The sequence below is a fragment of the Salmo salar genome, chromosome ssa10 (genome assembly GCF_905237065.1).
Source record: "Salmo salar chromosome ssa10, Ssal_v3.1, whole genome shotgun sequence".
Classification (NCBI taxonomy): domain Eukaryota; kingdom Metazoa; phylum Chordata; class Actinopteri; order Salmoniformes; family Salmonidae; genus Salmo; species Salmo salar.
This window is the reverse complement of record NC_059451.1, coordinates 75,079,943-75,102,661: the sequence shown is the minus strand read 5'-3', so window position 1 is coordinate 75,102,661 and position 22,719 is coordinate 75,079,943. Positions and strand designations below refer to the sequence as shown.

General features: G+C 42.7%; 1 long non-coding RNA gene and 1 pseudogene across 2 annotated transcripts; one reads left to right on the top strand and one right to left on the bottom strand.

The window, feature by feature from the left end:
* Positions 1–1,368: 1,368 nt before the first annotated feature.
* LOC106561054 (uncharacterized) lies at positions 1,369–14,185 on the bottom strand. 2 transcript variants are annotated; one of them, XR_001318711.2, is made up of 3 exons: positions 14,022–14,185; positions 1,546–1,649; positions 1,369–1,407 (listed from the first exon to the last, which is right to left on the bottom strand). It is a non-coding gene; the product is annotated as an uncharacterized lncRNA (long non-coding RNA). The 2 variants fall into 2 exon arrangements; XR_001318712.2 differs by lacking the exon at positions 14,022–14,185 and adding an exon at positions 6,540–6,824.
* On the top strand, positions 13,038–21,920 carry LOC106561053 (coiled-coil domain-containing protein 77-like; annotated as a pseudogene).
* The last annotated feature ends 799 nt before the right edge of the window (positions 21,921–22,719 follow it).

The window sequence follows — 22,719 nt, the reverse complement described above, 5'->3', positions numbered from 1 at the left end:
CACCATGCTTCCGCCATTTTAAAGTAGTCAAAGTAGTCAACTGGGTGGGGATTCCTATAGAGTACCACAGTAAGAGTCATAATACCCATAAACCTAGAGGTCACTGTTCATTTTCCCATAGGGATTTTAGAAACACTTAACATAAGGGCTATGTTTCGTGTAGCCTGATCCTGGCGTGACGTTTTGACAACCGTGTAAATCTCTCTAGGACAAGGTGACTTTTATCAATATTTTTGTCAGTATTTACCCCCCAAAAATGAAATGCTAATTAGCTGCTAATGTGGCAATCATAAAGAACTTGAAATGACATGATGATTTGGATGAGACAGCCGAATCAAGGCAAAGGTAAGAATCTCTGGTTTAACTATCTAATGTTAGCTAAACGTAGTAAAGAATAAATAGGCTCCATTTCTTTAAATGGACAATTCTGTGAACTGTCTTGTGCAAGTTCTAAATTGAGAGAATACCTGTTAGCAAAGGTGTCAGCTAGAGATTAGCTGCAGGAGCTTGCAGGGATTTGTAGTTTTGCATGATGTCTACATTGATGCTGATTAGCATTTTTGAAACTGAGTAAATAGAGCCGAATATATTGTTAAATCACCTTGTCCGAGAGAGATTTAAATGGTTATCACAACGTCAGGTCAGGGTAAGCCTACATGAAACACGGCCCTTATTTTAAGTGTTTCTAAAATCCCCTTTGGAAAAAAATGAATTGTGAAAAAAAACTATTGGAACCATTTCCCTGTTTGACCTCTAGGTTTTATGGGTATTATGACACCTACACTGCAGGGCTCTATGGGTTGTAGCCTCAATGGCACTGCCCATGTTGTCACAGATGAGTCCTCTATCTATCTCTATGGTGGTAGATACAGCAGTGGCCCTATTCAAAGAATAGCTCCTGGTATTCAGTTGCTGAAGCACTGCTGGGCTGGGAAAAAGCGGATGTTTCCGGTTTTCAGGGATACAGTATTACATTCAGGAAGCTTCATAATTTAGTTGGTGGGAAAACAACAGTGCAAAGCTAAATATACTAAGCAAAAATATAAACTCAACATGCAACAATTTCAAAAGGTTTACTGATTTACAGTTCATATAAGGAAATCTGTCAATTGAAATACATTCATTAGGCCCTAATCTATGGATTTCAGATGACTGGGCAGGGGCGCAACCATGGGTTGGTCTGAGAGGGCAGAGGCCCACCCACAGAGGAGCCAGGCCCAGCCATTCAGAATGAGTTTATCCCCAAAAAAGGGCTTTATTACAAACATAAATTCTCAGTTTTATCAGCTGTCTGGGTGGCTGGTCTCAGACGATCCTGCATGTGAAGAAGCCGGATGTGGAGGTCCTGGGCAGGAGTGGTTACACGTGGTCTGCGGTTGTGAGGCCGGTTGGACGTACTGCCAAATTCTATAAAACGACATTGGAGTTGGCTTATGGTAGAGAAATGAACATACACATAATATTACTTTCTTAGCTACAGTATACATATCTCCCTGGCATATTACATAATTTATGCAGCAGCATACAATACATTTTTGGACTCACCCTGCTCACTTAAACAGGAAGTTGGTACGGCGGTCCTTTGTGGGCAAATTTTGTCATCAAACTTTTATCAAAGTCTGGCATGCTCTGGATTTATGGTGGGAAGTCTGAAAAAAAAACACACAGCCACTCCACTGAATAGCAGGCTAGTGATTGCTTTGAAATGCTTGCAGTTAGCCACTGATTACTTGCAAACCACACATTGTTGAATTAGCGATTTCCAACTTGTTGTGTAATGGGTATGTCCAATGGCCGATGAGCACCAATACGTTTTATCTCTAAATCCTCATTATTTCTCTTCATATGACAAGGATTAAAAAGGATTTGCCAGTAGATTGTAGACTTGATTCATGATGTTGACTGCTAGCTAAGATTTTGAAAGTAAGATGTTGACATGACCAGTCCAATCAAAGCTACGGTACATATAACGTGATTTGACGTCACTTTGTCTGTGGCCAATGACCTTGAGCCTTCATGGAGGGACACTTAAAACATAACTCTATGGCAGGACCCAAAAGGCTGGCATTTTCAATGTCTACTCCTACTAAGGACTTAGACTTGGCCTGTGATGTAGTGTCCCCATGAGTGACAGAACATTGAGCCAATCAGGCGCAACACTCCTATTTTCTGCTGGCTTGCCCCACCACCAAATAAAGCACTGAGCTAGGCTGAAACACCTGCATTTTGGAACTGCCTTACTCAAGAAAACAAAAAAGAGACCATGTTTGTATACGGCTTTATTAATTAAACAATATACTTTTCTTTCTTTACATAGAAGGCAAACTGATATGTGACACGTATTAATGCCCAAATAACGGGTCGCCACTTGAAAGGTAACGACAACTAATTTCAATGTTTATTACAGATCAAGAATTGTTGTTGAAATAATGCCATCGGACTCTGCACTCAAACCTGGGCTAGGTATCGATTTTACTAACGTTAGCGAGCTAATTTGGCTGGCCAATGTTTTTGAGACTTGTTTGTGAAGTGCACAGCGTTCTAGCTAGCAGCTCATTTTGTTAGAACGTACTAGCAAGCTATTTGATTCAAACATTGATTGCAATGGAAATCTTTCCTGAATACATTTAATTTATTTGATTGAATAGAAGTTCCGTAATGGTTAGGTTATAGTTAGGAATGCACTGACAAGTGGACTCACATGGCATTTCGGCAATTTACCGAAAAACCACTTTATATCTGCTTTGTGCCTGTTGTCATATAGATATGCCATGGATATAAGCTGTTTTAGCATGGACTTTGCCATTGAGGGATTCCACCATTTTAAAGTAGTCAACTGGGTGGGAATTACTATGAGATGGATGAAATCAGCCAATAAAAAATAAGAAAATGGACTACTTTAAAATGGAGATAGCTAAAGGTGGACCAACTCCATATTAATGCCCATGATTTGTCCATATAATGTAGTGTATGACCACTGACATGTTTGCCAAGGTACCCCCATTGCCACCAGACAAATTGCTGATAGGCACAGTATCTGCATCTGCTGGGAATGACAATCAAAGGTGAAAGGTGCACATTGTTGTATTAGCAGAACACTGCGCCTCTATGGTATAATGTGAAGGTTTGTTTATTCTACATGAACCTGTTACTATATTTGAAAGTTATCATAACACTTAATTTAGAATATCAACAAATTCATCAATTGTATTCTCTAATATTACTCTATAGGCTTCTGACCTATTCAAAGCTTCCTCCGGCATCTCACCATACATCTGCCTGTAGTTATTGAACTCAATCTGCAGGTTTGTTGTAATTGAGTGGGGGGGAAACAGCTGAGGGAAATGTTCTGACAGAGAGGGGTGTCTTGGTGGTGGCAAGGACACACTCGATAAGTTTTATCCCAATAGCCAGAAGGAGGAGCCATTGGAAGCATGAAGTATAGAAATTCAGCCGTGGCAATATATTCATTTTGACAATAGATTTTCTGCCAGTTAAAGCAACAGGGATATTTTTCCATCTACTTTTAACGTTCTGTTAAAGTTTCTGTCAGTGGTTTTATTTAAGGAAATATATCTACTCCCAAATATTTAAAATGGGAAACATTTGGGATTCCATTAGTAGAGATGGAGTCCTCCACGGTGGTCTTGAGAGGCAGTAGGGCAGTTGGTTAATTGTATATATTGTAAAATACCGTCTGCACAATGAGATGAAGTGATCAGTAGATTTGAGGGAAATAGGTGTCATTTCCTTCGATTGATGAATTGCCTGGGCCAGAGGTTCGTTTCATGGGTAATAAGAATAGCAAAGGTGAAATTGGATCGCCCTATCTGCTGCTTGTAGTGATTCTGAACAGAGCAGAGCAGATATTGCCTGTTATAGCTATGGCTGAAGGATTGACGTAGAGTATTTTAATCGTATAAATGAAATTGGAGCCGACACAGACCAGAGATATGACCATTCTAGTCTATCAAAAGCTTTTTTCTGCATGGAGAGATAATACAGCCCAAGGAGCTGTTGTTTCTGATGAAGCATTTAATATATGTAATAGCTGACAGGGGTTATCCGAGGATAAATGCTTTTTTAACAAACCGTGTGGACCAATCTTGGTAAGTAAATCTCGAGACGGGAGAAAAACATTTTGGAAAATGGTTTAATGTATGAGTTTATTAAAGATTGGGGACGATAGTGGCATCCTTACATTTATTTTTTATAAAAGTGAAATTAGTGCTGTGTCTCCTGACCCCTCCTGTCTCAGCCTCCAGTATTTATCCTGCAGTAGTTTATGTGTCGGGGGGCTAGGGTCAATCTGTTAATTCTGGAGTATTTCTCCTGTCTTATCAGGTGTCCTGTGTGAATTTAAGTATGCTCTCTCTAATTCTCTCTCGGAGGACCTGAGCCCTAGGACCATGCCTCAGGACTACCTGGCATGATGACTCCTTGCTGTCCCCAGTCCACCTGGCCGTGCTGCTGCTCCAGTTTCAACTGTTCTGCCTGCGGCTATGGAACCCTGACCTGTTCACCGGACGTGCTACCTGTCCCAGACCTGCTACCTGTCCCAGACCTGCTGTTTTCAGCTCTCTAGAGACAGCAGGAGTGGTAGAGATACTCTCAATGATCGGCTATGAAAAGCCAACTGACATTTACTCCTGAGGTGCTGACCTGTTGCCCCCTCGACAACCACTGTGATTATTATTATTTGACCATGATGGTCATTTATGAACATTTGAACATCTTGGCCATGTTCTGTTATAATCTCCACCCAGCACAGCCAGAAGAGGACTGGCCATCCCTCATAGCCTGGTTCCTCTCTAGGTTTCTTCCTCGGTTTTGGCCTTTCTAGGGAGTTTTTCCTAGCCACCATGCTTCTACACCTGCATTACTTGCCGTTTGGGGTTTTAGGCTCCAGCTGTTTGCTTAGAAATTCTAGGGACAAAAAGGAGGCCTGTGTCTTGTGACCGTAGTGTACGAGTAGGTATGTACAGCAGGACCAAATCGGAAAGATCGGTAGGAGAAATCCCATGTAATGCTTTGTAGGTTAGCAGTAAAACCTTGAAATCAGCCCTAGCCTTAATAGGAAGCCAGTGTAGAGAGGCTAGCACTGGAGTAATATGATCACATTTTTTGGGTTCTAGTCAAGATACTAGCAGCCATGTTTAGCACTAGCTGAAGTTTATTTTGTGCTTTATCCGGGTAGCCGGAAAGTAGAGCATTGCAGTAGTCTAATCTAAAAGTGACAAAAGCATGGATGAATTTCTGCATCATTTTTGGACAGAAAGTTTCTGATTTTTGAAATGTTACGTAGATGGAAAAAAAGCTGTCCTTGAAACAGTCTTGATATGTTAGTCAAAAGAGAGATCAGGGTCCAGAGTAACGCGGAGGTCCTTCACAGTTTTATTTGAGAGGACTGTACAACCTTCAAGATTTACTGTCAGATCCAACAGAAGATCTCTTTGTTTCTTGAGGAGGTAGTAACAAAATGCATCAATCCAGATCAAACCTGGGTTCATTAAAGGATGTCACTCAACGTTGAATGTAAGACGACTTCTGAATATTATCAATTACTCTAAGACCCAACTCAAACAAACAGTTATACTATCTCTCCATGCTGAAAAGGCATTTGACCTCAACGACTGGGTCTTTCTTTTAGCAACGTTGAAGAAGTTTGGTTTTGGGGAGTGCTTTTTGAAATGGATAGAATTGATATATTCAAGTCCAAAATCATCTGTTAGAATGTCACATTCTTTTCCCTACGACGAGGAAATCATATCGTACTGGTCTTATTCTGTAGTTTTTTTTCTGTGGATTAATCCACATTATATTCTTATTCAGACTTTAAATATTTGCTCTATACAGCCAAAATGTACCCTTAACATGTGAATGTAATTACGCTCCTTTGTAAAGACAGCAAATATATGTTGTTTATGTATGGTACATGTTCTTTATGTCCTCCGGAAAAAGTTTTTTTTAAAATATACCAAAGTCATGTCGAAAAGAGGACCTGGCAAACCAGCCTAATCCCTATAATGTAAACTCCAACAGAATAACTTTAAATGTATAACTTAAATGTATTTGACTCCTGGTTTCAATAACATTTTCAGACAATTTACAAATAAATATTTTATGAATTTATTGTTACAAATAAACTTTCAAGGTTGCTAGCCAACTAGCCTGCTAACGTTAGCCCTATCAACCTGCTAACGTTACGTGAGAAACTGGCGGACTCATGTACAGTATTGCTATCAACACTTAGCTTCCAGCTACATTAAAGTTTTGGAAATACATAACACCATCTAACCAGTTATCAAAGCATGTTGTCTAGACTCTATATCCAGTTATCTTAGCCAGCAAGCTAGCCAGCCAGCTAACTTTAGCTATTTAGCCAACTAGCTATTAGCCTAGCCAACCACCATGGTTATGGTCGGCAAGCTAGAGGCAAACTACTGGAGACCAACTAGAACAACGCATAACCACAGTTCAAAGAAAAGACAGCGCGGATACTTACAGATTGATGACTGAGCCCCATACAAGATACTTACAGATTGATGACTGGGCCCCATCTAACCCTAACCCTAACTTTTCCAAAACAAAAAGGAGAACAGACGTGGTACTACAAAATTAGAGCAAGCAGGTGTGATCTGTTCAGAGAAGAGGATGTCATAATTATTTTAGAAAGGACTTAGTCTGGCTTGGTGTGGATTTACAATCAGTGTACAGTTCTTTATAGAAGCGGGAGAATATTTGATACATTTGGTATAGTAATTCCCCTGTTTCAGATTCAATAGTTGCTAGATCAGCTAATTGCCTAGCTTGTTGGCCAGTAAACAACTGGGACGATTACCATGGAGGTAAAAGTTGAGTTCTTACATTTGATTTAACTAGGCAAGTCAGTTAAGAACAAATTCTTATTTACAAGAACAGCCTACCGGGGAACAGTGGGTTAACTGCCTTGTTCAGTGGCAGAACGACAGATGTTGTCAGCTCGGGGATTCAATCAAGCAACCTTTCGCTTACTGGCCCAAAGCTCTAACCACTAGGCTACCTGCCGTCTTACTTAATGGATGGCAAATTCTGCTCTCTGTCATCAATAAATGAATTCCTGTTGAATTTGGAAAGAGTAATAGCTACCTGGTCTGAAAAGAGTGTCTGTTGAGAACCTAACACAGGTAAAACATTTCCAGATCTTTAATTGTGATTTATTCAATCAAGATGCAAATGTAGTTGCATTATTTTTAATAAAACCTTTGGTGGCATCCCATAGAATCCGAGAAGTCATCACCTTAATTTTTATTTATCATTATGAATTAATTTAGTTCAATTTCAAATTGATCACAGAATGTAGGATTTTGTAGTAATGAAATGTTGAAATCCCATCTTGTGGCTCTTTTAGGAAATTCTGAAATTTGCAGTTGGCGTGGTGGTCAGACAAGCTCATGTCGAATTTCTATACTCAACAAAAATATAAATGCAACATATGATCATTTGAAAGATTTTACTGAGTTACAATTCATATAAGGAAATCAGTCAAATGAATTAGGCCCTAATCTATGGATTTCACATGACTGGGAATACAGATATGCATCTGTTGGTAGGGGTGTGGATCAGAAAACCAGTCAGTATCTGGTGTGACCACCATTTGCCTCATACAGCGTGATACATTTCCTTCGCATAGAGTTGATCAGGCTGTTGATTGTTGCCTGTGGTATGTTGTCTCACTCCTCTTAAATGATTGTGTGAAGTTGCTGGATATTGGCGGGAACTGGAACACGCTGTCGTACATGTCGATCCAGAGCACCCCAAACATGCTCAATGGGTGACATATCTGGTGAGTATGCAGGCCATGGAAGAACTAGGACATTTTCAGCTTGCTACATGGGGCTGTGCATTATGCTGAAACATGAGGTGATGGAGGCAGATGAATGGCATGAAAATGGGCCTCAGGATCTCATCACGGTATCTCTGTGCATTCAAATTGCCTTTGATAAAATGCAATTGTGTTCGTTTTCCGTAGCTTATGCCTGCCCATACCATAACCCCAACGCCACAATGGGGCACACTGTTCACAACGTTGACATCAGCACACTGCTCGCCCACATGACGCCATACACGCTGCCATCTGCCCGGTACAGTTGAAACTGCGATTCATCCACGAAGAGTACACTTCTCCAGCATGCAAGTGGCCATTGAAGATGAGTATTTGCCCACTGAAGTCAGTTATGACACCGAACTGAAATCAGGTCAAGACCCCGGAGAGGACGACAAGCATGCAGATGAGCTTCCCTGAGACGGTTTCTGACAGTTTGTGCAGAAATTCTTCGGTTGTGCAAACCCACAGTTTCCTCAGCTGTCCAGGTGGCTGGTCTCAGACGATCCCGCAGGTGAAGAAGCCTGAAGTGTGGAGGTCCTGGACTGGCATGGTTACACGTGGTCTGTGGTTGTGAGGCCAGTTGGACGTACTGCCAAATTCTCTAAAATGATGTTGGAGGCAGCTTATGGTAGAGAAATGAACATCCAATTATCTGGCAACAGCTCTGGTGGACATTCCTGTAGTCAGCATTCCAATTGCACTCACCCTCAAAACTTGAGACATCTGTGGCATTGTGTTGTGTGACAACTGCACATTTTAGTGGCCTTTTATTGTCCCCAACATAAGCTGCACCTGTGTAATGATCATGCTGTTTAATCAGCTTCTTAATATGCCACACCTATCAGGTGGAGGGATTGTCTTGGTAAAGGAGAAATGCTCACTAACAGGGACGTCAACTAATTTGTGCACAAAATCTGAGAGAAATAAGCTTTTTGTGCATATTGAATATTTCTGGGATTTTCAGCTCATGAAACATGGCACCAAGGCCATTAACCAAAATAGCCAATTAAATTGATTTGAAAGCTGAAAAACAGTAGCTATTCTGTTAACACGAGTGCAGGTAAATGTACATAAATAATTAGCCTACATGTTGAAGTGTAGGTGATAGCCTTTGGTTACTTCCTGTCATGTCCAGACCTATGCTGACATGATGGAGGCGCCTGAAAATGTAGCCGAACTTTAATGAGACTTTTAATTACATATATACAGTACCAGTCAAAAGTTTGGACACACTCATTGAAGGGTTTTTCTTTATTTTTAGCTATTTTCTACATTGTAGAATAATATTGAAAACATCACAACTATGAAATAACACATATGGAATCATCTAGTAACAAAAAAAAGTGTTAAACAAATCAAAATATATTTGAGATTCTTCAAAGTAGCCACCTTTGCCTTGATGAGAGCTTTGCACACTCTTGGAATTCTCTTAACCAGCTTCACCTGGAATGCTTTTCCAACAGTCTTGAAGGAGTTGCCACATATGCTGAGCACTTGTTGGCTGCTTTTCCTTCACTCTGTGGTCCAACTCATCCCAAACCATTCTCGCACAGAAGGACAAGCTGACCAATAGAATCAGTCAAATATTGTACTATGGGGGATAGTAGACTGACATAGGCTAGTGCTTTTGCTGTTCGTTAGGTCTACTCATCTTGTCGGCTGACGAAAAGTAAATGTGGACAGTTCTAACATCTTTGTAAGTCGCTCTGGATAAGAGCGTCTGCTAAATGACTTAAATATAAATGTAAATGTTTTATAAGCACCTCGGAATTCAACACGAAGGACGCATGCCATTGCATCCCTGATGTGTCCGTCTTCACTTGTAGCCTACTTCGGAGCTTCAATTGAGATCTCTGAGAGAGTCATGTGAGTGAGAGGTGCTTCGGAGTAGGCGATGGCAGCCAAGAGAAGGGAATTATAATCATCCCAAGGGTACAACAGCCACATTATTATTATAATTGTTATTAACAATATGGTCTAAATTACCTTAAACATTATGTACCCTCAATTTGTATTAAGCATGTACTGTATGTGCTCTATACTATGTATAAACATGTATTTTTTTAAAGAAGAGTATGTGCAACAAATGCAGTCTATAATCTAGATCTACACAACAACGAATCATGGCCTGTAGGCCAAGTTCTCCCTGGAAGTTAAATTCAGTAGGGTAAACGGAGGGGACAGCCATCTAAAAATAAAAGGAATTGTGTGGTAGCCCATATGGGACTGGCCATATATCCTAAACAGTTTAGCGTGGAGCAGGGATTCCGTCAGGAAAATTTGGCGCCTGACAACGTGACCGGCCAGATTTATTTTACCCCTTTTTCTCCCCAATTGGTAGTTACAGTCTTGTTCCATCGCTGAAACTCCTGTACGGACTCGGCAGAGGCGAAGGTCGAGAGCCATGCGTCCCCCGAAACACGACCCTGCCAAGCCACACTGCTCACTTAACCCGGAAGCCAGCCGCACCAAAAACCGTACAACTGGCGACTGAAGTCAACGGCCAGGCGCCTAGCCAGCCACAAGTCGCTAGAGCTTGTGGCTGGATTGGCCTATAGGCTATGAGTTCCATGCGCTAATTTCTTTAGCCACCAATGGACCATGGTGTATCAATGTCCATATGGCAGAGGCTGGTGATCTCGTTGATGTTAAACTTTTTGATTTTTTATCATTTTAATTGCGATTTGTATGATTAATCACGTGACAAAAATGATTTTGAGAAACGAAAACGTTATTTAAATGAAACTGTTCAACGAAACTGCAACGCAGAACATTAGAAATGGTAGGATAAATTGTAAGCTTCTCGAACTTGAAACTCACGCACAGCCTATTAAGTCTATATAAAATAATTGCCTTCATGTTTCCATGGTCGTACTTTTCCTATAGGCTACTTTGAATCAAGGTAAGACATGCCTCAGAAATATGATACATGATGACTAACGAAAATACACACACGCCAATTTAATTCCACTAAATTATGCAAATGTTACCGATAAGAACGATGGTCAAATGTATTTAAATCGACTTGTATTTCCATCAATTAATAAATAGCATTATTTTGCAATGGGATTTTTTTTCTCCTCGTAACTTTCTCCTGGTCAGCAGTTTAAAAAAAAACATATTGACCAAAAGGCTAATGGCCAACTGAAACACTGTCGTGTGCAAAGTTTATCAGCGTAATGGGACTCAGCTTCTCCTGCCCAAACAGTTAATGGATCAGATTGTTCATGAAGGAAATTTTCCTGGTTTTCCTGCTTCCACACCAGTTTCAAGTCCTGTGACTCGCACATTGAATACAATGAATTTACGGGAATGATGAGTGATTCTGTTTTATTTTTTAGGAGATTGATTTCCCCTTCTAAATTAGGTCACTCTTTCCAGGTCATGGAGTCACATTGGCTACTGTCCTCAAACTTTCCACTTTAGTTGAGTGGGTATCCACTTTAGAAGTGAGCAGTGCAAGAGATTTACCGGTTTCAATTACAACTCTTTCTGTTATCGGGTGTTGAGAGCCGCCATGTTCCCACAGGTGAATTGTGAAAGGGCAGAATATGCCAGCTGCTGGCACGAAATATACCTGCTATTGTTCCTTGTAATACAGTGAACGTCCCACAACTTAAGGTGATGTTATATGATGACAGTTATTTGAAAATAAGTATGTTAATTCATAGTTATTTTGCTTAAGAAAGCCACGAGAGCCGCATGTTTCAATGCATTCCATCGGAACACTTAGACACAAAGGCTGCAGTCCAAACGCGTTGTTTTTACCCCCTCAGCCCTTACACTAGTCACCCTTGGGGGAATCCCAGTCACCATCTTGGACGTCGGTCCAAACAATTAGCCAAACAAGGGAAGTTCGCAACGTAAGACCCTCAGCCCTCGTTTTTGATCGAGTTTGCGAGTGTACAGTTATGTTCACTTCGGGCCTGAAATGCCCCATAATTCAATTTGCAATGATTGTACATCACTAAGAAAAGTCAGCCGAAACTTAAAACCTCAACATCAATATGGATAAGTCAACATAGAAGTGTAAGTAAAAAGGTTAGAAATTGTGCTACTAATGCACATGAAGGCACAAACATGTCTCATAAAAGTAATGATGTTTTTGTAGAAATAAAACATTTTCCTTCAGAAATTCCAACTAGGCAGGCTAACGTTAGTTAGATATTAATTTGCTAGCTATCATACAGTAGGCATATAATAATTATATATTTAATAAGTAGACATGCAATCATAATTGACTGTAGCGCATATAAAGCTCCCACAAGCTACCAGTGGCTGAAAACACAATCATCACGGGGTGACTGAGTGACGAATTTCCGGGAAATTGCGGTCCATTTAAAAATCATTCCTTACACCCCCCCCCCCTTAAAAAAAAAAATACATTTTTAACTTGACAAGTCAGTTAAGTCCTATGGGACTCCCAAACACGGCGGTTGTGATACAGCCTGGAATCGAACCAGTGCCTTAGAAAGTTGCACCACTCGGGTGCCCCATTAGAGCTGCAGAGACAACAAATTATGAACAATAGCTCTCTCTCTGCACTTTGTTCTCCCCCCTTGCCCTGCAAGTGTATACTCGTCAGACGTCACGACACGTCATCAGAAGTGTCCACTTAATTTGAGGGCTGAGGGAGGAAGGAATGATTCTAAGTGTTTGGAATGCAGCCATGGTCACTTGCGGCGTTGCTATGACCCACAATTCAATGAAAGCTGTAGTCACAAACTGGTGGCCGCGAAGTGTAAAATTTCATCAACAAGGCTGCATTTTCGGCATGTCAGAAAAAGTATAGCTTGCTAAAATCAAATATATATATATATATATATATATATAGATTTTAGCGTTGGCAAATTGGCATTGTCTCGTAGTGAGGAGCCTATAAAACGTTTATTGATTCATAAACATTTTTTGCAAATCTGAAATTTATTGGAATAAATGACCAAACTATAAAAATTGCTAGCCAGCTATAGGTAACTGTAGCTAGCTACCTGGCAGGAGTGCTAGCTAGACACGTTAGCTTACTAGGTACCTTAACTTTAGGTTGGTTGTTTTTAAACTCAACTTCAAGATTTACAACAAAAACGTTGCCTCTCCGATCATCACCCTCCCTCGCTTGGACAAGGGACATTGAAGGTACTGTACACTGGGTTTCGACGATTTAAAACGTCATTCAAGGGCTGAGGGTTTAGGGCCGAGGGCTGTTTTATTTTGAGTTTGAAACGCAGCCAAAGTATATTGAAAACAGGTGGTTCCTTTGTTAATTAGGTAAGAATTGTGTTGCATTCCTCCAGTAAAGTTCCAGACACTTGTAGTGTGGTGGCCCAAATGCCCTATTAATACATATGTGTTACAACTCAATTTAAATCTTTAAGGTCAACATGATGGAATCACCAACAAGAGACCATGTTTCAGACGGGTAAGGAAAGGCTACCTATTGTATAGCTAGCTATGTTTCCTCTACCACTGCCCCAGAGGACATCATTAGTGACTAAACTCCTAGTAACTTTAATCTCAGAATAATCAACATTGTTGCCTAATTCCCTACTCTAATCTGATTAAGGAATTATTCCTAGATTGGGTTTATCTGTGTCAGTTTAGTGGGATAATTTCCTCCCTTCTGGGTTGTCTTCCCTTCCAGTTCGACTGGCCGCACCCCTGGGGTGGAGGACTCTCCCCTGCCCCCTATCACCGAGCGCCTGGCGCACCTGTGCGCCTCCAGAGAGCTGCTGGAGTTCTACAGGGGGAAAGTCGCCCAGTTTGATGGAGTACATGAGAACCTGTTGGAGAAGTACAGATGCACTACAGAGGACCAGGTAAACGGTGTGTGTGCATTCATCTGGAGAAGTACATAGCAACCGGGAGGGGAGGAGGGTGTTATTGATAAACCAAAATCACACGGTGTTACGCCGTCAATGGGGTAAACATTTGGGCGCGAGAGTAGTACTTGCAAAACACATTTTTCTATACTGATTTTAGCTTAGGCTCGTAGTGAAAAGCCTAAAACTTTGCTAGAATCAAACCTTTTTTGCAATTCTGAAATGTATTGAAATAAACTATAAAATTAGCTAGCTAGCAACCTGACAAGAGTGCCAGGTAGATACGTTAGTTTACTAGGTACATTAATAACTTTAGGTTGGTTGTTTTTTAAACTCACCTTCAACTTTTCCACGAAGGATGTTGCCTCTCCAATTACCACTCACCCTCGCTTGGGCAAGGGACATTTAATAAGGTACACTCGGATTTGACGATGTAAAACGTCATTCAAGGGCTGAGGGTTTAGGGCCAAGGGCTGTCTATTTTCAGTTTGAAACGCAGCCAAAGTATATTGACATCGGGTGCTTCCACACAGGTGTGGTTCCTGAGTTAATTAGGTAAGAATTGTGTTGGATCTCTCCGATAGAGTTCCAGACACTTGTAGAGTATATGCCAAGGAGCATTGAAGCTGTTCTGGCAACTCGTGGTGGCCCAATGCCCTATTAAGACACTTTATGTTGATGTTTCCTTTATTTTGGCAGTTGCATGTAGATATTTTATTCAATTTGAATCTATGTATTACAAGTCAATTTAAATCTGTTTTAGGTCAACATGATGGGCCCGCCTTCAACAAGAGACCATGTTTCAGACGGGTAAGGAAAGGCTGCCTATTGTATAGCTAGCTATGTTTCCTCTACCACTGCCCCAGAGGACATCATTAGTGACCAACCTCCTAGTAACTTTAATCTCAGAATAATCAACATTGTTGTCTAATTCCCATACTGCTCCCACTCTAATCTGATTCTAAGGAATTATTCCTAGATTGGGTTTATCTGTGTCAGTTTAGTGGGATAATTTCCTCCCTTCTGGGTTGTCTTCCCTTCCAGGCCGACTGGCCGCACCCCTGGGGTGGAGGACTCTCCCCTGCCCCCCATCGCGGAGCGCCTGGCGCACCTGTGTGCCTCCAGAGAGCTGCTGGAGTTCTACAGGGGGAAAGTCGCCCAGTTTGATGGAGTACATGAGAACCTGTTGGAGAAGTACAGATGCACTACAGAGGACCAGGTAAACTGTGTGTGTGTGTGTGTGTGTGTGTGTGTGTGCGTGCATTCATCTGGAGAAGTACAGAGCAACCAGGAGAGAGTGTGTGTGACCGAAATCAGTAATATGCCTTCAACAGGGTAAAAATTTGGGCGTGAGAGTAGAGCATGTCAATTCGCATACACTGCGTAGCATATACCAACTTAATTCTCATGAGAATTCATAAACCGTTGTATCAACACAGGTAGGCTACTGATTAACCTTGGCGTACAGCCCTGTGTGCCTCTCTGGAGGCGCCAGGCGTTTAACTACATCTTTAGCCTACTTAGCATAGGGAAGACAATAACAATTCCTCTCAGTACTTTTCTACAAACGACCCACGCAATTTATCTGCTTATTTTACCAGCGTTGCTCCACATAGACGTGAGAGAAATTTGGCTTGCTTTCGAATTTTCTACGCTACGATGCCGTTGACGCTCGCGGCCCGTCTGTTTTCTCTCGTTCACTCCTGTGCCTTCTAAACTGAACAAAAAAATATAAACGCAACAATTTCTCAGATTTGACTGACTTACAGTTCATATAATTGTAACCGATGTGAAATGGCTAGTTACTTAGCGGTGGTGCGCGCTAATAGCAGTTCAATCAGTGACGTCACTCGCTCTGAGACTTGAAGTAGGGTTTCCCCTTGCGTTGCAAGGGCCGCGGCTTTTGTGGCGCGATGGGTAACGATGCTTCGTGGGGTGTCAGTTGTTGTGTGCAAGGGTCCCTGGTTCGAGCCCAGGTTGGGGCGAAGAGGGGGACGGAACCTACACTGTTACATAAGGAAATCGGTTAACTGAAATAAATTCATTAGGCCCTAATCTATGGATTTCATATGACTGGGAATACACATACCTTAAAATTGCCATCGATAAAATGGTATTGTGTTCATTGTCCGTAGCTTATGCCTGCCCATACCATAACCCCTCCGCCACGATGGGGCACTCTGTTCACAATGTTGACATCAGCAAACCGCTCGCCCACGTGACACCATACACTTGGTTTGCGGTTGTGAGGCCGGTTGGACGTACTGATAAATTCTCTAGAATGATGTTGGAGGTGGCTTATTTTAGAGAAATGAACATTATTCTCTGGCAACAGCTCTGGTGGACATTCCTGCAGTCCTCATGCCAATTTCACGCTGACCTCAACTTGAGACTTCTGTGGCATTGTGTTGTGTGACTACAACTACACATTTCTGGCTGTTTATTGTCCCCATCACAAAGGGCCCCAGTGTAATGATCATGCTGTTTAATCAGCTACTTTATATGTCACACCTGTCAGGTAGCTGGGTTGTCTTGGGAAAGGAGAAATGCTCACTAACAGTGATGTAAACAAATTTGTGTACAATTTGATAGAATTAAGCTTCAGGGATCTTTTATTTCAGCTCATGAAACATTGGACCAAGACTTTACATGTTTATATTTTTGTTCAGTGTAATTCCAGCCCGTTAATGCACGTAAAAAAAAAAAAAGCTTTGTTTGCTTTGGGCTTTAATCCCTCTCTCTCCCTGCCCTCCAACAGAAGCTGCAGTGGGAGGTGGAGGTCTCTGAATTGCAGAAGGCTCTGAGAGAGAGGGAACAGGCACTGCGTCTGTACTCAGAGAACAACATACTCAAGATCAGGTGAGCGCTCATTTGATTCACAATTACACTTAACAATTGCAATTGACATTTCCAGCTTTACATTTCTGAGACTTTTTCAAAATAATGTTTTTCTATTGTCTTTGTGTGCAGAGAGCGGGAGGACAGCAAGAGGATCCAGCACTTGTTAGCCCTGGTGGGGCCAGACATTGGGGGGATAACTTACTTCCACAGCGACCCTTCATACAAGGTGGGAGGTCAGTCTCCAGGATCTATTCTACCCCATTGTCTTATGTCACATTACATGGGGCAGCAGCGTAGCCTAGAGCGTTGGACTTGTAACCGAAAGGTTGCAAGTTCGAATCCCCGAGCTGACAAAGTACAAATCTGTCGTTCTGCCCCTGAACAAGGCAGTTAACCCACTGTTCCTAGGCTGTCATTGAAAATAAGAATTTGTTCTTAACTGACTTGCCTAGTTAAATAAAGGTAAAATAAAACATGACTTTGGACAGGGAGCGATATCTAGTTGGCCACTTGACCAACTGTTGTCTGTCTGCTGTAGGTTACCATAGCCCAGAAGAAACTAGAGCCCAGGATTCTGGATCATCGGAAGACCACAAAATCAAGAACTGGGTGTGAAAAAGGTTGACGATATATCTCAAGTCATGAAAAATATGTTATGCTATGCTGTTGTAGAATGTTTTTAGGTAAAATCATTCTAGATGGCATTTGGTTAAAATGTTCTCAAACTACCTAGCTGAGAGTTAAAAGATTTGGCTTACTTAAGATAAACCGAAGTCTAAGTAGGATTACAGTGGGCTGTAGGCACAAATCAGTTTACAGAAATGTGGAATAATCTGTGTTTGGAGTGCAATATTTCTCTGTGCCGACTTCTGTCTGTGAGCAGAGGGTAACCAGAAATCTAGATCAGAGGAGGGAGTGGTGAATGGAGGAAGCCCAGAGCAGTACAGAAGAGACAACCAGACCTTAGTACTACAGGTAGTCACGCATACACGCACACAAAAAAAAAAACTCATTTAGCTCTTTGAACACTTGCTGTAAGTTGAACTGGTGTAATGTGTGTAGGTGGAGGTGCTGCCGGTTCAGATGGAGGAGCAGACAGGTCTGTCCAAAGAGAAGGTGGAGTCTCTGCTGGAGGACAGGAGGATCCACGTGGAGGAGGGACAGGTCCAGCACCAGAGAGACCAGGACCCCGTCACTGCACTCACTGACAAGTGTGTTCACTATCTACTATGCTCTACCACATGCCACTTTTGCCTCATATTCCTCCTACTTTACCCCACACACCGATAAATGCCAATGACAAGTGGTATTACATGCCACTAGGTCTTCAAAATTCTGTGAACTGTCAATACATTCCCTGGTTTTCCAGAAATGATTGTTAAAGGATTCTGGATTTCCTGCTTATTCCCTCCTGATTCCGGGAATCAAATCAAATTCGATTTGTCACATGCGCCAAATACAACAACCTTACAGTGAAATGCTTACTTACAAGCCCGTAATCAACAATGCAGTTAAGAAAATAATACAAATAATTAAAGAGCAGCAGTAAAATAATAATAGCGAGGCTATATACAGGGGGTACTGGTTAGTCGGGGTAATTGAGATAATATGTACATGTGGGTAGAGTTAGTAGCTATGCATAGATAATAACAGGGTAGCAGCAGTGTAAAAAGGGGGGGGGGGGAAATGCAAATAGTCTGGGTAGCCATTTGATTAGCTGTTCAGGAGTCTTATGGCTTGGGGGTAGAAGCTGTTTAGAAGCCTCTTGGACCTAGACTTGGCGTTCCAGTACCGCTTGCCGTGCGGTAGCAGAGAGAACAGTCTATGACTAGGGTAGCTGCAGTCCTTGCCAATTTTTTATTTTTATTTTTTATATATATATTTTTTTTAGGGCCTTCCTTTGATACCGCCTGGTATAGAGGTCCTGGATGGCAGGAAGCTTGGCCCCAGTGATGTACCGAGCCGTAACGCACTATCCTCTGTCGTGCCTTGCGGTCGGGGGCCGAGCAGTTGCCATACCAGGTAGTGATGCAACCAGTCAGGATGCTCGCTGTTGCAGCTGTACAACCTTTAAAGGATCTGAGGACCCATGCCAAATCTTTTCAGTCTCCTGAGCGGGAGTAGGTGTTGTCGTGCCCTCTTCACAACTGTCTTGGTGTGCTTGGACCATGTTAGTTTGTTGACGTGGACGCCAAAGGAACTTGAAGCTCTCAACCTGCACCACTACAGCCCTGTCGATGAGAATGGGGGCGTGCTCAGTCCTCCTTTACCTGTAGTCCACAATCATCTCCTTTGTCTTGATCACGTTGAGGGAGAGGTTGTTGTCCTGGCACCACACGGACTGGTCCCTGACATCCCTATAGGCTGTCTTGTCGATGATCACTTGTCATCTGTAAACTTAATGATGGTGTTGTAGTCGTGCCTGGCCGCGCAGTCTTGAGTGAACAGGGAGTACAGGAGGGGACTGAGCATGCACCCCCGAAGGGCCCCGTGTTGTGGATCAGTGTGGCGGCTGTTTCCTACCCTTACCAGCTGGGGGCGGCCCGTCAGGAAGTCCAGTTAGAGGGAGGTGTTCAGTCCCAGGGTCCTTAGCTTAGTGATGCGCTTTAAGGGCACTATGGTGTTAAATGCTGAGCTGTAGTCAATGAATAGCATTCTCGCATGGGTGTTCTTGTTATGTGTGAAAGGGCAGTGTGATGTGCAATAGAGATTGCATGATCAGTTGGGGCGGTATGCAAATTGGAGTGGGTCCAGGGTTTCTGGAATAATGATGTTGATGGCCATGACCAGCCTTTCAAAACACTTCATGGCTACAGATGTGAGTGCTATGGGTTGGTAGTCATTTAGGCAGGTTACCTTAGTGTTCTTGGGCACAGGGACTATGGAGGTCTGCTTGAAACATGTTGGTATTACAGACTCAGTCAGGGAGAAGTTGAAAATGTCAGTGAAGACACTTGCCAGCTGGTCAGCGCATGCTCGGAGTACACGTCCTGGTAATCCGTCTGGTCCTGCGGCCTTGTGAATGTTGACCTGTTTTAAGGTCTTACATCGGCTGCGGAGAGCGTGATCACACAGTGGTCCGGAACAGCTGATGCGCTCATGCATGTTTCAGTGTTATTTTCCTCGATGCGAGCATAGAAGTAATTTAGCTTGTCTGGTAGGCTCGTGTTACTGGGCAGCTCTCGGCTTCCCTTTGTAGTCTGTAATAGTTCGCAAGCCCTGCCACATCCGAGTGTCGGAGCCGGTGTAGTACGATTCGATCTTAGTCCAGTATTGACGCTTTGCCTGTTTGATAATTCGTCGGCGGGCATAGCGGGATTTCTTAAGTTTCTGGTTTGGAGTCCTGCTCCTTGAAAGCAGCAGCTCTACCTTTTAGCTCAGTGCGGATGTTGCCTGTAATTCATAGCTTCTGGTTGTGGTATGTACGTACAGTCACTGTGGGGACGATGTCCCCACTGCGAAGTGTTGATGCACTTATTGATAAAGCCAGTGACTGATGTGGTGTACTCCTCAATGCCATCGGAAGAATCCCGGAATATATTCTAGTCTGTGCTAGCAAAGCTACAGGACTGTTTTGCATCTGCTTCATCTGACCACTGGTGCTTCCTGCTTTAATTTTAGCTTATAAGCAGGAATCAGGAGAATATAATTATGTTCAGATTTGCCAAATGGAGGGAGAGCTTTGTACGCGTAAAGGTGGTCTAGAGTTTATTTATTTATCCCCCCCCCCCCCTGGTTGCACATGGAACATGCTGGTAGAAATGAGGTAAAACGGATTTAAGTTTCACTGCATTAAAGTCCCCGATCACTAGGAGTGCCTCAACCAGGATTTTGGGGAAAAATGGGTAAGTTATTGAAAGTTCCATGAATTTTGCAACCCTACATGCTACTATCCAGCCTTTATCATTTTCTTACTCTGTCCCTTCTCAGGCTGGAGGGGACCCAGAACTTGACGGATGAAAGCTCCAGGGACTTCCTACAGCTGAAGTTGGAGACGCAGGCCCGCGAGAAGGCCTGGATGGTGGAGAAGGACCGGCTGCTGCAGGAGCTGAACACGAACCAGGACCGACTGAGGGAGGCCAGAGACAGCCACGGGAGAGAGCAGCCAGGATTCAGAGGACCCAGCAGCATGGCCCAGCCTGACACCCAGCACGTCCAAAGGGAAGAGCTCCGGGTGGGTAGTGGTGCACACACTTCAGATCAGGGGTTGGGATCATACTCAACACCTCAAATAAAGTAAGTTCTTTGAAGTTTTTTGTTGAGTAAGTGGTGCTGAGAGCGTTGTTGTGCCCTGTTATTTCCCGCGCCTCAGTCATTGCAGGGGGCCTACCGCCTGGTTGAGATGTACAGGGAGCAGTGTGTTACCCTGGAGACAGACCTGGCTCAGATCAGAGAGGAGGGGGTTGTGGGCAGGGAGATATTCAAGGTGCGTAGCCACATCCTTATCTGGGGGGGACAATTCTGACTTGTCTATTTAGCAAAATAAAAATTATTTTGTGTATTTATTAGGGATCACCACAGCAGCTACTCTTCCTGGGGTTAAACACATTAAGGCACTTGCATATAAGTGTGTTGGTGTTGGCCACAGTTTTGCTCACCTTTTTGTGTAGGACCGGTCTGACAAGATAGCAAAGCGTCTTCAGATGATGACCCAGCGGTACGAGGCCCTGAAGAAGAAGGCGGCCATGGAGGTGGAGGGCTTCAAGACCGACATCAAACATCTCGGACAGAAACTCAAAGACATGGAGAAACAACTCTTCAAGGTGAGCATGGGACAAATGTTGTACGTCTGTGTTGTATGTTTTTACTTGTATGTGTAGGCTCTCGTGTGTGTTTGTGTTTAAGGTGACCCTGAACGTGGGTCTTGACCATCCTACACGAGGCGCGTCAGACCAACGGTCGGACCAGGAAGGTCCAGGGGGAGCTGAAGGCCAAGCTCTACGGGCTGGAGAAAGACCTCCGCTACAGCTGAGATACAGCCCAGACTGCCCCACTGGCGACCTGGGTACCATTCAGTAGGTGCCAGACTTGGAAATATAAAAATGGATCATCGTTATTGGAATTGCAACCTTTTCAAAACCTATTTAATGTCTACTGATCGCAACCCTGTATTCCTCTTTGACATGCTGTTTGAATTTGAGACCCGATATATGAGAGACACGTTTGCATATCTAGAATGTCTCACGAGTCAGGTTTTAAGCCAAGAAGACTTGGGTGTGTATGACATTAATGTCATTTTACATTGATACTCTAATCAAATAGAAACAGAACAACTTGAACATTGTGCGTAAGTCATGCACATACATCCTAGACACACTTGTTTTCTACTGATTTTGTTTGTTGTTGTGAAACAACCAGTGGATGTTTTATTTTTATCAATAAAGATGTATCATTAATTGTCTTGTGTGTTGCTGTGAAAAAACTAGTGGTTTCATTTTTATCAAAAATTAACTGGTCGTTGTAATAACTAGATATAAAATGCACAATTGCGTGGGCTAGTTATATAAATGTTTGTTTCCTCTGAACAGAAACGGACCCCAATCAAAATCTGTAAATCTAAAATATTGTTTAGAAAAAGAGCCCGTTGACTCAAATCGACCTAGACATTATCCCGTCCATAAAGTAGGTATGCTGTCTTTTGTACTTCAGCCATAGAGCACCTGGACCCCAGGAAGATGCCAGCACGATGAATCCAGCAAGCGTCTCGACCACAGTGCTTAAGAAATATAACTTAGTCGCATCGAAGATTGTGTCTCAGGTCACTCTCCACCCGGAGGGTCAACCTGGCTGGGGAATTAAGTGCCACGTGTGAGCTGCGGAAATACCTGGAAGAGGTGAAAGGGGGGGGCATGTTTAGAGTCTCCTCTCCAGTTCTGGCAGACAAGGATGGTTTTATCCAAAGCTGTGCCCTGCGGCACTGGATCTGGTTTCTGCATCCCAAGTGTTCATGGAGAGAATGTTCTGTCTGGTCATCAGGCTTGAGAAACCGAACAACCACCTCTCTGGAACGCAGTCATCTTGAAGATGGACCAGACTCTTGTTTGGTTGAACACACGTGCACGCACACTGGTTGGCTGTGGACTGATAGATTTGTGAAGTGTTGTATTAAGTTTTTGCTGTTTTTATTAACCTTATTTGAAGGGGTTAGTCAGTGATTTAATTTGAATATTACATGAACAGTATGAAAATGTATGC